The sequence below is a fragment of the Cornus florida genome, unplaced genomic scaffold, assembly GCF_030987335.1.
Source record: "Cornus florida cultivar Cherokee Brave unplaced genomic scaffold, ASM3098733v1 CherokeeBrave_3.0.0_Hap2_Chr04, whole genome shotgun sequence".
Taxonomy (NCBI): Eukaryota; Viridiplantae; Streptophyta; class Magnoliopsida; order Cornales; family Cornaceae; genus Cornus; species Cornus florida.
Window position 1 is genome coordinate 71357953 of NW_026775574.1, and position 16384 is coordinate 71374336.

Below are 16384 nucleotides of genomic sequence, written 5' to 3' on the forward strand. Positions count from 1 at the left end.
ATGATTTCATTGGTTTTTGCCTTTTGTTTGTCTTTTGAAATGGATCCTTTTAAGGCATCCGGAAATGGAATTTTTTGTTTAAACACTTTTTCAAAATTTTCTTTTGAACTCTCTTCAACACAAGAAGTTTTCAAATCACTTTTCAAATAAACCTTTTCAACATCATTTTTCAAACACATTTTTTAAAATTTTCTCATTTGCAAGATCATGTATATGCAATGAAGGAGGAATGGGATGTGAAACGGGACGAGTGGCAACTTGAGGTTGCACCAGTTCAGTCTCTTCATTAGACATTTTAACTTGATTGTCCACAACTCTACCACTCCGCAAGGTAGTCACCGCGTTAACATATTCAATGGTATGGCCTTCCGATGAGGAATGGGTTTCCACAACATATTGTTGTTTAAGTGGGGCATTAATGGGCATCTTTCCCTTCTCTCTTGCATTGAGAGTGCTTGCTATTTACCCTACTTGGGTTTCTAGCTTTGCAATAGATTGAGAGCGAGAATGAAACAATTGAGTGTTAGCCTCAAGAGTCCCCAAAGCATTTAAAACTTTTTCTTCAAAGGCGGGACTTCTAGTGTTTCCTTGGGAATAAGATTGGTTGGGAAAATGAGAATTAGCAAATTGATTCCCTTGTGATTGATAAGGTCTATAACCTTGGGATCCTTGGTTTTGAAGTGGAGGTGGAATGTATTTCCCTTGGAAACTGCCTTGGGAAGGGTTTAAGCCCTCTCCTTGGTTTTTCCAAGAGAAATTAGGATGATTCCTCCAACTTGGATTATAATGAGTACCATAAGGATTGTTCCCTTGGTTTACAAAAGCCGCATTGACTTGTTCATTAGGTTCATTATGCACTTGTCCATGAGGACAATGAGAAGTAGAATGAAGAACACTAGAACAAGTCATACATGTTTCATTTGATGCACGATGAGAATGGTTAGGAAAGGAAGATACTTGGTTCGCCGAGTTTTGGTTAATAAAAAATTGATCAAACCTTTGAGACAAAGACTTCATTTTGGCGGCTATTTCATTTGAATGTTCGACTTGATGTAAGCCAACACTCTTCCTACCTTGTGAATTTCTACCATTCTTGGATGATAGTATTCTATGCAAAGAATTCTCACTCATGCTTTCATAAAGACGCCACACGTCATCCTCATGCCTATCAATGTAAGAGCCACCTATGGAAGAATCAACCATACCCTTATAGTTGTCCGATAAGCTCTCAAAGAAATATTGAACTAATTGCCATTTGGGCATGTCATGATGTGGACACTTCCTAAGCAATTCATTGAAGTGTTCCCATGCCTCATGAAATGTTTCTCCATCCCCATGTGAAAATTCTTGAATTAAGGTTCTCATGGCATTGGTCTTAGAAACCGGATAGTACTTCTTTAAAAACTCTTGTTGCATTTCCACCCAAGAAGTGATTGAAAAAGGCCTAAGATTGTTAAACCAATACTTTGCTTTGTCCTTTAAGGTGAATGGAAAAAGCTTGAGTCTTAAAACCTCTTCCGGCATGTCCGTATATTTTACGGTGGAACATACTTCAAGAAACTCATCCAAATGCTTGTAAGGTTCTTCACTAGGAGTCCATGAAAGTTAGGAAGCATTTGAATAGTTTGTGCTTTAATTTCATAATGATGTGCTCTAAATGGTGGTAATTGGATACAAGTGGGTGCATTGTATTCATTAGGCACATAGTGATCTCTTAAAGTAAGAGGTGGATTAGCTACTTGAGTTGCAACATGAACACCTTGGCTATGAATTCCTTGATTAATGACGGGAGGTTGTGGAGTATACATTGGCCTTGGCATTCCATACGGAACTTGGCCTTGTTGTTGTGGTGGTTGGTGAATGAATGGCCTAGGCATGCCTAATCGTACTTGTATGTTTTCATTGTGCACATTGGGATGAAGGATACCTTATTGGTCTATGTGACCAATGTCCTCAATATGGTCATCATTATGGTTATCCATTGAAAGATTGGCTCTAATCAAACTTCCTCTTCCCCTAGGATTTCTAACGATAGATTTCAGATGCAAATCAAGAGGGGCAAGAGTTGGTCTTAATGAATGACGCCCATACATGCACAATACAAAACACAACAAACACAAAGAATGACAAACACTATGCCTTCACAACAATGCAATGAAACTCCCTCCACAAACACTTAACCCATACTCCTATGCTTTAACAAAGATGATGCAAAGAACAATAAAATAGCCTCCACGTGGGCTCACGATTTATCTAAGAATTGAATTACAAACCTCCACGCGGGCCGACGATTTAACTAAGGAATTGAGTAAAGAAAGTCTTACAAAGGTCCTTTAGCACTTCAACTTCAAATTTTAAAGCTTAGCTTAGCAAAATTTTTTTTTTAAGTTTTTAGCATTTTTCCTTTCTTTGCTTGCTTGAATTGAATGCTTAATGGCTCCTTTGCTTGCTTCCTCTCCAATAATGCACCTAGTTAAGTTAGAACAACACAATAAGTAACCAAAAAGAGAAATAAAAATAAAGTAAAAACACAATCAAAAGAGTACTAATCCTAATCAATTCCACAAATCCGACGTTGCCAAATCTAATCGACAAATCCCCGGCAACGGCACCAAAAACTATGGCCGTCGTCCTACCATAAGCTTAAGAGTGTGCATTAAGGCAAGGGCTAAGAGTTACATTTAGAAAGCCATTACTACCTTCACTAAAAATATAGCTAGGGCGAGTAGGGATCGTCCCAATGGATTATGGGGATTGAGCAATGTCGGAGTTAATCGTGGAATCGCAATTAGGGCTAGTAGGTCAAATGATCAAACAATTGGTTGGTTGGTTGATTAAAGAGCAACTAAATTAAACTAAGTAATAGTAAAAGAGTGCAATTAAGAGTAAGTAAGAGAGAGAAAAGTCTTGGGGTTTAGAGATCACCACCAAGCAATGCATTTCTAAATTATTGACAAGTGATTAATGAGGGCAATTAGGGTGTTGCAATATTGGTGTGTGTGTATTTGGTTGATTCAACAAGTAAGGATGACTAGTTAAGCATGTATTGTCTAAACATCATGTGAAAGGCACAATATATCTAAGCAATAAAGCATATATTGTCTAAACAACATGTGAAAGGCATAATAAATCAAAACAAGTCATTAAACCTTTCATTAGGCTCATAATCCAAATACAACACAAAATTAGAGACATATGTTAATTGAATTCAAAAGCTTGGATCATCAAACAAGCATAGATTGTCCTCCAATTTAACACTACACTACAACTACACTACTAGCATGAAAATAAACTAGGGGAGAGGCACAATCCATCAAGAGATAGGCATGAACCATCAAGAGAATCACAAAAGCATTCCTTTAAGCACTATGTTTTGACAATCTCTAAATCCATGGCATCAATACACATAGACATGCATCAACTACACAAAATCTAGAGACAAGAACATAAACATCAATTCTAGCATACATAGACAGATGAATAGAATGAAATGATCAATTGGAAGCATTAAACCACATAAATCATTGATTAAACAAGATCTATATATATCAAGGTGTCAAAACATTAATTACAACACTAATCTCTCAATAATACACAAGATTAAGATATAGAAAGCATGCTTGGGGCTAACTCTAGCCCCAAGAGGATGTCTAGCCACTTATGGTAAGGATGCTCCAACCCTCAAGGGCTAACTCCATGGAAGAGGTTTGCTCCTTGTTGATGAAGATCTCCAATGGTGTCTCTAGCCTTCTCTCCTCTAAAACTTCCTCTCCAAGAGATGATATCAAAATAATGTTGGCTCCCTCTTCAAAAAGCAATCCTTATCCTTATATAGGTAGGTTAAAATGACACCCAAAATGAGCTAGGGTCGTGCACACAATATTCCCTAATGATTAGATAAAGGACAACTTTCAATGAGATGGAATTTTAACTTTTTCGCATTGGAGGAAGTTCGATCGATCGGAAGTAAGTGAGATCGATCAAACTTAGGCTGGATCGATCCAACTGGCTGAGCTTTTTAAAAAAAAGATAAATCTGAGATATTTATGGGAGATATTTATGGGAAAAGGACAAAAGTGGTTGGTGGGTGGTACAACCGTGGATAGGATCAATCATTTGGATAAAGACAAAGGTGTTCGATTGATCGAAGAATGATGTTGGATCGATCGAACTTTTGGACTTAAGTGCTTTGGGTCAAGGCTTGGATCTATCTTGAAGTGCTGAGATCGATCAATGTTCGATCGATCGAACCTTGGACTTGGATTGATCGAACTTGCTGCTTTGCTTCATTTCGATCGAACCTTGGACTTGGATTGATCGAACTTGCTGCTTTGCTTCATTTTGCTTCTTTCTTCCTCCACTTTGCTCTTTTCTTTGATGAATCCCAGAATTGCTTCAATTAAGCTCTTATTTGGCTGAGTTAGCTTTTTTCGGGATAAGTGCCTGAAAATGGAAATAATACAAAATTAATCTAAAACGGTAAAGTAAGATAGGTAAAGATACTAGAATGCTTAAGCTTAAGGGGTTTAAATACGCACTTTTCAGTGCTTATCAAAACTGAAAGGGAGTTTGAAGTAAATGTAGCTGAGCTCAATATAAAAAAAGGCATATACTTGTGAGGCCTTGACAAAACCAAAGTCAGCCACGGCTAACTTACAAGCCACTTCTGGTTCCAAGTGGAAAGGAGCAGACCCTTCCAAGAGTTATTCTTTTGACATCTCTAAAGCCGAGCAAATTTTTAATTTGCTCATGGCTGACAAGCAACTGATTTTCACAACAGGCCACAAAATGCCATCGGCCTCAGAAATGGCCGAGAAAGAGTAATGCAAATTTCACAATTCATGGAGGCATTCCACTAATAATTGTGTGATTTTTCATAACATAGTGCAAAAGGCGATTGAAGATGGCAGGTTGAAGTTTCCAGAAAAAATAGAAGTCATGGGTGTTGATGAAAATCCTTTCCCCAAGGTTGTTGCCACAAATGTTACTTCTCTTGCCGCGGAACACCCTAAGAAGAAAGTGGACTTGGCAGATTCAAGAGCTAGTGGAAAACTTAAAAGTCCTGAAGTTGCATCATCCTTGGAGAAAATGGTGGTCGAGTTGGAAAGGCAACTTCGTGAGGCTCAAATAGCCTTAATCCAGCAAGGTTGTTGCCCCAAGTGTAAGATTCCGAATAAAGACTGTCATAGAAATGTTCTAAAGGAGAAGCTGTCCAATAATGACCGAGGCCAAAAAAGGAAGGTCCATGACCGGCTGACTTTCCGAAAAGTAGAAAACACAGTTACTGTAACTATTCTAGAGAAGGAAAGCCGGGTCTATCTAGAAAGAAGGGCAGTAGAAAAGAGATCAGAATTCCTTCCAAGGAGTATGGAAAGGAATAGAATTTCCTATCAGGTAGGGCCTCATCATAGCAGAAAGTTTAAAAGTAGTAGATGGCAAAATAGAGGTTCTGAAGGTGACAAGCATTCCAGGCCAAAAATGGCCTCGAAGGTATGGGTTAGAAGGGGGGTAAGCATTTCTGACCAAGAATGGTTAGACCTCCTACCTCACAAGATGAGGGGTGGAGAAGGCTTGATCATCCCAAGTATCCCATTCATGATGACTCTTATATGACTCGCACACAAAAGCGAAGGCAGCAAAGGAAGAGGGCTGATAGAAGGAAATTATGGGAGAAAGACCATGGTTTGACTAATTGGTCAAAGAAGACTACTAAGCTATCAGACTTGTCTGAACTTCCAGCTAAAGGAGGGGTTAGAGATCCTGATGATTTATTGGATTTGGTTTTAGAGGTTGGAAATTCATTGACTACAGACAATCCTCCTACAAAAGATAGAACATATTTGGAAATTCCCAACAGTTCCAGCAGCAGCAAGAAAATCTGTTTTGGGAGCCTTCCAAGTTAATTTACTTGCAATATGGTAGTGGTTCTTCCCATATTTTTTGAGCCACAACCAAATCAACCTAATTCAATGGAAAGAGATATAGATACAAATCCTCTCATGGAAAGCCCTGGACAGTCTAGTTCTGGGCCAACCATTATGGAACCAAATAATGGTATTCATATAAAAGAGGTCTTTGAATATGAAGCTGAGCATCTCCAGAAATTCAAGGGGGCTGTGATTGAAGAGAACAGCCCTACGAGACCAAAGAAAATTGTGTTGGAAAAGCCACCGTATGGCTTGACTCAGCAGCTCAAACCTTTGTATATCAAGGTACTAGTGGAAGAAAGGCCATTGGCAAGAGTTCTGGTGGATAATGGTTCGATATTGAATGTTGTTCCAGTCAATGTTATGCGCATGCTTGGAAAGTCTCCTGAAGATATCATTCCAACTGATGTATCCATTAGTGAATTCACGGGAGGAATAGTGAAGACATAAAGCATTCTACCTTTGGAATTAATGGTAGGAGATAGAACGTCCATCACAGCCTTCTTTGTTATTGAATCTACAGCGGCCTATAACTTGCTTTTGGGACGCGAATGGATTCACCCAAATTTTTGCATTCCATCTTCACTCTATCAAATGCTAATATTTTGGGATGGACATGAGGTAAAAGTGGTGGAAGCTGATAGCCGGCCATTTGTGGCAAGGGTTTACCATGCAGATGCTGAGTTATATAGTGAAGAATTCGTTCCAATCAGATTTATTGGAAAGGATAGCAAAGGCCGTCCAAGGAAGGCCACCATGAGAAGAACTCTTACGGAAGAAGATGTAAGGGAGCTTTTCCAAGAAACACCAAAGCCAAAAATTCTGCCTAAAGCCGGTGTTCAGCACTACATTACAAACAAAAGTTTTTATGGAAGAGAAACCTAAAGAAGATAGAGTGCTTGGCCAGGCGGTTAACTACTGCCTTGCCAGGTTGAAAGCATATCTAGCTAAACTACGGTTGGAAAGGGCTGCTGTTGATGGTACTTTATTTTCAACCAATATTTTGGAGATTATAGAGGATACCGAAGACAAGCTGGATGTTATCCAGCTAACAGACTTGAAGGCAATGCCAATTAAGTTAGACGATCTCAAGGCCAAAGTACAAGATCCACTTTTGGAAGTTAATCTTGGTACGGAACAGGATCCTCGGCTAACCTACATAAGTAAGTTTTTGGAACCAACCTTTAGAGAAGAATTGATTTCCTTACTTGAAGAATTCAAAGATTGCTTTGCATGGACATATGAGGAGATGCCAGGACTTTCCAGAGAGCTGGTAGAGTATAAGTTGCCAATCAAGGAAGGTTTCAAGCCTTTCAAGCAGCCTCTAAGAAGGATGTCCGGAAGTTATTCTAAAGGTCAAAGCAGAGATAGAAAGGCTACACAAGGCTGGTTTTATAAGAACCATCAGGTATGTTGACTGGATTACCAATATAGTTCCAGTTATTATGAAAAATGGCAAGCTAAGGGTATGTGTGGATTTCCGGAATATTAATCTTACAACTCCAAAAGATGAATACCCCATGCCTATTGCTGACCAATTAGTAGATTCTGCTGCCAAGAATGAAATACTTTCTTTCATGGATGGGTATTCCGGGTATAACCAAATTTATATTGTGGAAGAAGACATTGCCAAGACGGCTTTCAGATGTCCAGGATCCATTGGAACCTTTGAATAGGTTGTCATGCCATTTGGATTGAAGAATGCCAGAGCAACATATCAAAGGGTGATGAATGCCATTTTCCATGACATGATTGGCCTTCTCTTAGAAGTTTACATTGATGATGTAGTCATTAAATCCTTGGCCAAGGCTCAACATCTCCATAACTTAAAGATGGCTTTTGAAAGAATAAGGCAGCACAAGTTAAAGATGAATCCATTGAAGTGTGCCTTTGGGGTTTCAGCTGGAAACTTCTTGGATTTTCTAGTCCATCAAAGAGGTATTGAAGTAGACCAAAATAAAGCAAAAGCAATTATTGAAGCAAAGCCACCGGCCACTAAGAAAGAACTACAAAGATTTCTTGGCCAAGTTGGATATTTGAGGAGATTCATTACCAACCATACTGGAAAGACTTATGCTTTCTCCCCATTATTGAAATTGAAAGGTGCCGAGGAATTTAAGTGGATGGAATAGCACCAGCAAGCCTTTGAAGGTTTGAAAAGCTACTTAGCCAACCCTCTAGTGATGATGCCTCCAATCAAGAAGCGGCCTCTAAGATTATACTTATCGACCGCTGATGAATCTATTGGAACTTTTTTAGCTCAAAACAATGAATGAGGAAAGGAGCAAGCCATTTGTTATCTAAGTAGGGTGCTTACTCCAGTGGAATGTAGGTATACTTCCATTGAAAAGTTGTGCCTTTCCTTATACTATGCGGCTATGAAGTTAAAAACCTATATGTTGCCAGTGGCTGTATATATCATTTCTCAAACAGATTTGATTAAGTATATGCTTTTAAGGCCTTTGATCACTGGACGTATTGGAAAGTGGTCATTGTCCTTAATGGAGTTTTCTTTTAAGTATATTCCATAAAAGGCAGTCAAAGGAAGGGCGGTAGCAGAATTTTTAGCAGACCATCCTTCCACCAAGATTTATTCAAAAATATTTGATGAGGTGGATAATCTCTACCTTTATTATACACCTTGGACTCTCATGTTTGATGGATCAAGCACTCATGATGGAGGAGGTGCTGGAATAGTCATTATTTCACCAAAGGGGAAAAAAATCACATTTTCTTTCTTCTTGGATTTCAAGTGTACAAATAACCAAGCTGAGTATGAGGTGCTAATTATTGGGCTGGAAATCCTATTGGAGCTAAAAGTAAAGAAGGTCCAGATTATTGGAGATTCGAATTTGATACTCAGCCAACTTTTTGAAGAATATAGGTGTCTTAATTGGCATTTGAGGCCTTTCCATTCTTTGGCCTTGGAATTACTTTGCCAGTTTGATGACTTCCAACTCAAATATTGGCAAGACATTTGAATATGGAGGCTGATGATTTAGCACAGCTAACTTCTAGAGTGAAGGTCCCACCGGGTGTAGAAGAAACTTTGATTACAATTAAAGAAAGACTCTCCCTTCTATAGAGTCATGGTATGAGATGGCAGGTCATTTCCAAGCTGATGAGCCAGAAAGGATCAAGCCTGCCAAGAAAACATGGGAGATTTTCAATGTTGATATAAATGGCTTAGACTTGGAAGATTGGAGAACACCAATCATCCATTTCTTGCAAAAGCCTAGTACCAATGTAGACAAAAGAATTCAGCTTTTAGCACCTTATTATATTTTGATCGATGGAGATTTATACAGGAAAAATAAAGAAGATGGGCTTTTACGAAAATGTCTTGGCAGGAGTGAGTCCATGAGAGTGATGGCAGAATCACACCTTGGAATATGTGAAGCACATCAAGCTGGGATCGAAATGAATTGGAAGGGTATACTAAAGGATTGCATAGAGTTTGCAAAGACTTGTACTGCATGTCAGGAACATGGCCCGGTCCAAAGAGTTTCAGCTATCAACATGTAGCCTGTAGTAAAAATATGGCCATTCAGTGGGTGGGCTTTGGACTTTATTGGAAAGTTAACACCACCATCTGTAGACGGACATACTCATATTGTGGTAGCAACGGACTATTTTACAAAATGGGTGGAGGCTATTCCATTAAAGACCTATGAGCAGCCAACAGTGATTAATTTTATCAGGAAGCACATTATTCATAGGTTTGGAATTCTAGAGACTATCACCACTGACAGAGGACTTTCCTTTGTTGGAAATAAAGTTCTTGATTATTGTGTTGAGTGTGGCGTCCAAGTGATCAGTTCCACTCCATATTTCACCCAATCAAATGGACAGGCTGAGGATTCCAACAAAGTAATTCTCAATATCCTTGAAAAGATGATTGAGAATTATCCAAGGGAGTGGCATCACTTACTTTTTGAGGCTCTTTGGGCTTATATGAATTCAAAAAGATCAAGTACTAGCGTCACACCATATATGCTCACATATGGATATGATACCATTCTTCTAATGGAAATGACCATAAGATCTGTAAGAGTGGCTTTCCAGAACAAGCTTACTCCGGCAGTTTACAACCATGCCATGTTGATGGAATTGGAAGACCTTAATGAAGTCCGTCTTAATGCCTTAGACTATATTGTTGCTCAAAAGAAGAAAGTCATGCAGGCATACAACAAGAAGGTTAAGGTAAAGACATTTGTTGAAGGAGACCTGGTATGGTAAGTCAGATTTCCACCAGGAGTCAAAGTTAAGGAATATGGAAAGTGGACCCCCAATTGGAAGGGTCCTTACTTGGTGGAACGAGTCCTTGGAAAAAGGGCTTATAGATTAATGGACATAGATGGAGAATCCCACAAGCATCCTGTGAATGGTGTGCACTTGAAAGAGTATCATCATTCCATCTATGAAAGCTGGAAATCCACAATCATTCAACCAGCCACGTAGTCTGGCTGGTACCCTTCTCTCCAAGTAAGCTGGAAAGCTGGAAAGGAATCTTAATGGCCATACTTTGGCCATTTATATAGGTAAGTCAGAATATATGAAGGGAATCACTTAAAAAAGAAAAGCTAAGTACTTAAAGGGTACATTGGCTAGCGCCTTGGAGAATATTCAGTTAAATATTTCCAAGAACAGATGATTTTCCAAGTATGGAGTTTCTTTTTTTTTTTCGTTGAGAAAGAGGCTGCATTTCATGGTCCAGGTTTTACTTATCTTGGAAAATAATTGACATTGCTGTATATACATGTTTGTTCCATGCTAGTAAGTTCTTTTATTTCTTCTGAATTCCTTTGTTTTGGAAAGTCACTTGGTGACAGCTTCGTTGTTAATATATGGAAAGGATTTGTTTCTAGTTTTCAATGATTTTCTATCTAAGAGGCACAAAACCAAAAAGAGTTGAGAACTAACCTCCACTCTCATTAGATCCATAATTCCATTACATATTCCAAAATGGCTGCTAACTCTAAGAGCTGGCCGTACAAAAGATTCCAGGAGGAGTTTACTTATTCACTACATAGTAACCACTTAAAGCATCATAAGGAAACCACATCAAATGGCAAGAAAGACATTTCCAAGTGCCATCCAAATTTTTCTTGCTTCTTTAAGAGTAGCCAGTGCTTTGGTTTTTGTTTTTTCAAGTTGGGGAAATTCATTTACTAAAATTTCCCATTCTTTCCTATGAGGCTCAGATTTAGCAAAAATAGCACTAGCAGTTTGATCCAGTTCCAGCTCATCACATTCCACTTGTTCTAGTTCTTTCTAAATTTTGTTTAGCTCTTCAATCAAGGTGTTTTTCTTGGTTGCAAGTTCCTCAGCTCGTGTTTTGACCTCCGGATAGGGTGCTAAAGCAAGATGAAAACTTTCAAAGGCTTTATCCCTAAGTTTAGCTTTTCTTTCATATTCTAAGATAGAGGAAGAACTGGAATTCACATGGGAAACGAGAAATTGAAGTTGATGCTGTAATTTGGTCAAAGCAGTTTGAATGTAATTAGGAAATCCAGGGTGTTTCTTCAGGGTAACTATAATACCAGCCAAATCTTGATGGAAGGTCACAATTTTTTCCACATCATAAGCAAGGTAGGACAACAATTTTCTTTTGGCTGCACTAAGAGGGTCTTCTGAGGGATCTGAAAGTACAGGCACGTTAACAGTCGAAGTTGAGGTGCTTGAAGATTGAGTGGCTTTGATCACTTTGTATAGATCGGCCAACGCTGGAAGAGCTCCTTTATGCATTATGAAAGAGGTTGATGTAGACAAAGACGGAGTAGCCTGAAGGAAAGAAAGGTTTTGCTTATTACATAAAAAGTAAGAAAGGAGGCGAAGTTTAAAAGTGTAAAGACTTGCCTCTAGGATGGAAGGAGGAGGGCCGGTAGAAGTTCCACTAGTGCCGAAAGGAATGGATGTTCCAATAGTGGGAGTTGGAATGGGCATAGATTTTCCACTTTGGTCTACCAAACTTTCCATAGTAGAGGCTTGAAGGTCTAAGTCTTCTCCATGAGCAACTTGCACATCTGACTGGATCTTGGAAGAACCCTACAAGATGAGTATAAAAATGAATTATGGATACTTTAGAAATTTAAAAGGATAAAGGAGATAACAAATGAGACTTACTAAAACAATTTCTTTGGTTGGTTTTAACTTTTTTATTTTTGGAGAGTCTTTTGGATGTTTGAACTCCTCGGCCTTTTCCAAGTCAATTTTCCTTTTTGCCTTTCCAGTAACTTTTTCAGTGGGACTGCGCTTGGTGATTGTTTTGACAGAATGCTAAGTATGGGTTTGCCCTTTGGAAATACCATCGTCATTGGAGGAATCTTCATCAGAGGAGGAAAACTAGGGTTGAAACTCTTTCTTTACAATGGCCAGTCCCTACAAAAGGAGATATTAGGAGAATCTAAAGTTGGAAAAGTTAAGTTTGGTTTTGTTGGAAATACCTGAGATATATTTTCTTTCCCTTTTGCCTTATACAAGGCATCTTCTTCTTCTTCTTCTTCATTACTGGAAGAGATAAGTTTGTGACTCACATTACCACTTTCAGCCACACCTTCAACTTTGGTGGGCAAAATAGTGTTTTTCTCTTCACTTTCTTCTTCATCACTTTCCTCTAGAATTTCTTCTTCTCCATTTGAGGAATTTTAAGTTAAATCCTTAGCATATGGAAAGGGAACAGAAAAGAAGGAAGGCAAAGCTCACTAAAAGTACATGTTACCTGGAGATAAGGGTTTGAAGGAGGCTAAAATACTATCACAGACGGCCTTATGACTTTTTGTCCGAGTGGAAGAAATGTAGGCCGTCCACCATATGGTAGATTCATTAGAAGACTGAGGCTTACTAGTATGGCCTTGAAAGTTGAAAGCTGACATTTCCACTTCATAAGCTTTATCAATCGTAGCAAATTTGGTAACATCTGTGATCCTCACTCTTTGATTAAAGTATCTGTTCTAAGATTTGTATGGCAGTAAGGGAATGAGTTGGGTGAATCCCATTTGCCTACCTAGTTAAGCTGGATTGTAGAATTCCACGCCACAAAAGTTGTTCCTTAGAGTAGGGTTGGCAGTGCTGTAATGAAGATCTCGAGCAAGTAGAAAGCTCGCCCAGATATTTTTCCATTCTCCAGAATGCTTTTTGGTGGAAACCCCTGGAGAAGGGACTAGCCATGATGGCATGCAACCAAGGAAAGTAAAAGGGTTGAAGAATTTGTCATCTCCCATTTCACACTGGTTGTAAAAATACTCAAAGTTTTCAGCAAAGCTGAAAGAGGAAGGGGCTGCTGTAGCTAAAGGATAACATAAAAGGGTTTTTCCAGTTTGCATGGCAAGAGGGGAAGTTCTGTCTTGGAAATACACCTTAAGCCACATTTGGAACAACCAAAAAGGGCTTTAAAATCTTGAAAATTTGGAGGTAAGGAAGTCATTCAGACCTCTGTATAGATGAGAAAGTACGAGGGAAGCCAATGCTAAATCTCCAATCATGGCCAAAGATATGGCAACTTGAACAAAGTCCTTGGTAACTTGCCCAGATGGAACACATAACAAGTAGCCTGAAAGCCAACAGATTAGGAAAGCTATGTGCTTGTCCTCTTCGACTGGCTCGCTTCCTTTATAGTGTTTGATTAAAGGAAGGTGGGATGAGATAAATTTCTTGCTACCAGTGTTTTTGGTGGGAAAAGAGAATTGGTCGACATAGAGAGTGGCACTAACATCATCTCCATGAGGTTTGAGGCTAGTAATGCAACAAATATCCCTTAAGGTTGGGGACATCATTCCACATCTCAAATGAAGGGCATTTGTAGTTGAAGACCAGAAAAAAAAGGGCTGGAAAGAGAAGGTTTGGGTCAAGTGTAATGGAGGCCTTGCTACCAGGACGACCAAGAGGAACGATATGGTGGCCAATTCTTTATATTGGAGGAAGGCTTTACTTTTTTCCCTTTCTTTAAAATAAAAGGGAACTCTGAATCAAAGGGGAGAGGAGACGTACCGGAAGGGAAAACTCTGCCAACTTAAAAAGGGCCACACCTGCAAAGGCCGGTCCGAGCCCGATTGAAGAATCTTCAAGGGGAATCAGAGGGTTGAGATATAGCCTAGCAAGATTCAGGGATTGTAGAAGTAATTAGACTTGATGGCTAGGGCTTCGAGTTTTAATTTTAGGTCGAATTGAAGGAGCTGGAAGAGAGGAACTAGTGGTTTGTTTGGGCGGTTTCTTAGCTTTCACAGGAGCCATGGTTCGTTACTGTTACAAAGTTCGAGTCTTGCTATTTTTTAGGGTTTAGTTGGAGGAGAAGAAAGAGGGAAAAGAGAGAGGTTTTGTGATGAGGATGAGATATACATGCATATATATATAGAAGTAATGAGAAAGTTACGTTTTATGAAGGTTGGTAGTTGGGATTTTCAAAATTCAAAAGAAGGTAATAAAGATTAGGAAACTGGATGGTTTTAGCCATAAATGGGTAGGACTTATATTGGGACACGGAATATTCTTTTGGAAGTTGGCGGTAGATAAGGGTTGATATGGAGGAAACCGAAGAACTACCAACATGTTGCATAGAAACTCTTCAACTAATGATTACTTGGGTTGTCTTAATCCAATGACGATTTTTAAGGGGGTTTGTTTGGAGAGTTCAAAATTTAAAAGGAATGAAGCTTTTGCCATAAAGGGATAGGATCTTCTCAGAATATGTGGTACTTGTCAAACAAGTGGCAGAATAAATAAACTTTGAAGGAAACAAGGAAGTCAACTGCATGAAAAGAGGAAGTTAGAATTATAAGAGGGTCATGATGGTAGAATTCAAATCCCATGCCTTATCATCAAGTTATTCCATATGGCATGAAATTTGGGGGGCATATGTTTACTCCATTATTTTAGCCCAATGGAAAGGTGACATATGGCGAGTTCCAATGAGCTTGCTACATTGGATCACCTCTTTTAAAATTCCAAAAGATGAGGCATGATTTGAAGTTGTTGAAGGCTAATTTGGTCCTACCCACCAATAAGGAGGAATATGTGGCGAGTTCCAATGGAACTTACCACGCTGGAACGCAATTCTTGTGAACCAATTGGGTTTTGACACATAGCGAGTTTTGTGGGACTTACCATAATATGTCAATTCTTTTAAAGAATTGTTGTTATGGAAGGTTTATGGGTAAAATCATGTACCTATAAGTAATTGGAGGTTTTCCCATTATGTGATTTACCAAAGTTGACTTAATCAAGGAAGTAGAACGTGGGGTTGAGGGTCTCCATGTTTTTAGGAGACTTTAACATTTATTTTGCTAAGTCAGACAAAAGGATACGTGGGAGGTTAATTTATATATATATATATATATATATATATATATATATATATATATATATATATGTTTGACCCACGATAGAATAACTGTTGTGAAGGAGGAATTTATGGTGCCATTGAGTACTGGATCCAGGTGAGGCAAGGCTGAAGGGAAGTTGCTAAATTTAGGAGACGTGATTACCCAATATGGAGGATCATGTATCTGTTCGTGGTAGGAACGAACCATGGTAAAAGCTAAAATCAAGGAAGTATGATATAACCACGATCCATGATGTAGAATCGGTGGAAGAATGGAAAGTAACCACGACGCTATGAAGATTAGTATGGAAAGCTCAGTCTAAAATCTAGGAAATTGGTTTGCAAAAAGGAAAGAATTGGATGTGTGTATATATATATATATATTCAGGAGATTATGGAGCCATGAATTCTAAAGGAAAGTCTTTGAATGGAAGTTACCAAAGTTTGAGGGATGTGGGCAGTTATATTTCTGGTATATGTGATCCATGACGAGGAGGTTATACAAATCAGACCACGATGCCATGACATAGAGGTTTTATAGAAAGAGAAGACTACTAGAAGTTGTGGGACACTTAGCTAAACAAGGATACATCGGTTGAGAGTAGTGGAACTCTATAGTGAAACTACCACTAGCCGAAGTGGTTGTTGAGGAGAGTGGGTAACAAAGCTGAATAAATCGTGTCTGAAGAAGGAGGAGGTCTGCGACCGAGGAAGAAGAAATTATAACTGCTAAAGATCGTGGGATAATTAGCTGTTTGAAGTTAATCCACGTGGAAGCTATTAAGGTTGCCACACATCAGTTTACATGCATGGAGGGGCTCTATAAATAGAACACTTAGAGCTAGTTTGCAAACTCTGTTCAACACACTCAACCAACATCACTTCAATTACTTTACATTCATGTATCTTTACATTCATGTAATACAATTTCAATATGTTTAATTCAAGTTATGCACTTATTATTCCTACTTTCCAGCACTTTACTTTGAAGTCTTGCACTTTCAATACAACTTTCCTTTCCACTAGCCATAGTTCAGTCCAAAAGTCCTTTTTCAAGGCAAAAAGAACACTTGAAGGTGGTAATTCCAGTCCTTCATTCAATCGTCTGATCCCTACAATTTCTTACTGGATAGTTGTT

At 38.8% G+C, this 16384-nt stretch overlaps 1 non-coding gene across 1 annotated transcript; it reads left to right on the forward strand.

The window, feature by feature from the left end:
• Positions 1-1261: 1261 nt before the first annotated feature.
• LOC132305951 (small nucleolar RNA R71) lies at positions 1262-1368 on the forward strand. Its single transcript, XR_009481754.1, has one exon. It is a non-coding gene; the product is annotated as a small nucleolar RNA R71 (small nucleolar RNA).
• The last annotated feature ends 15016 nt before the right edge of the window (positions 1369-16384 follow it).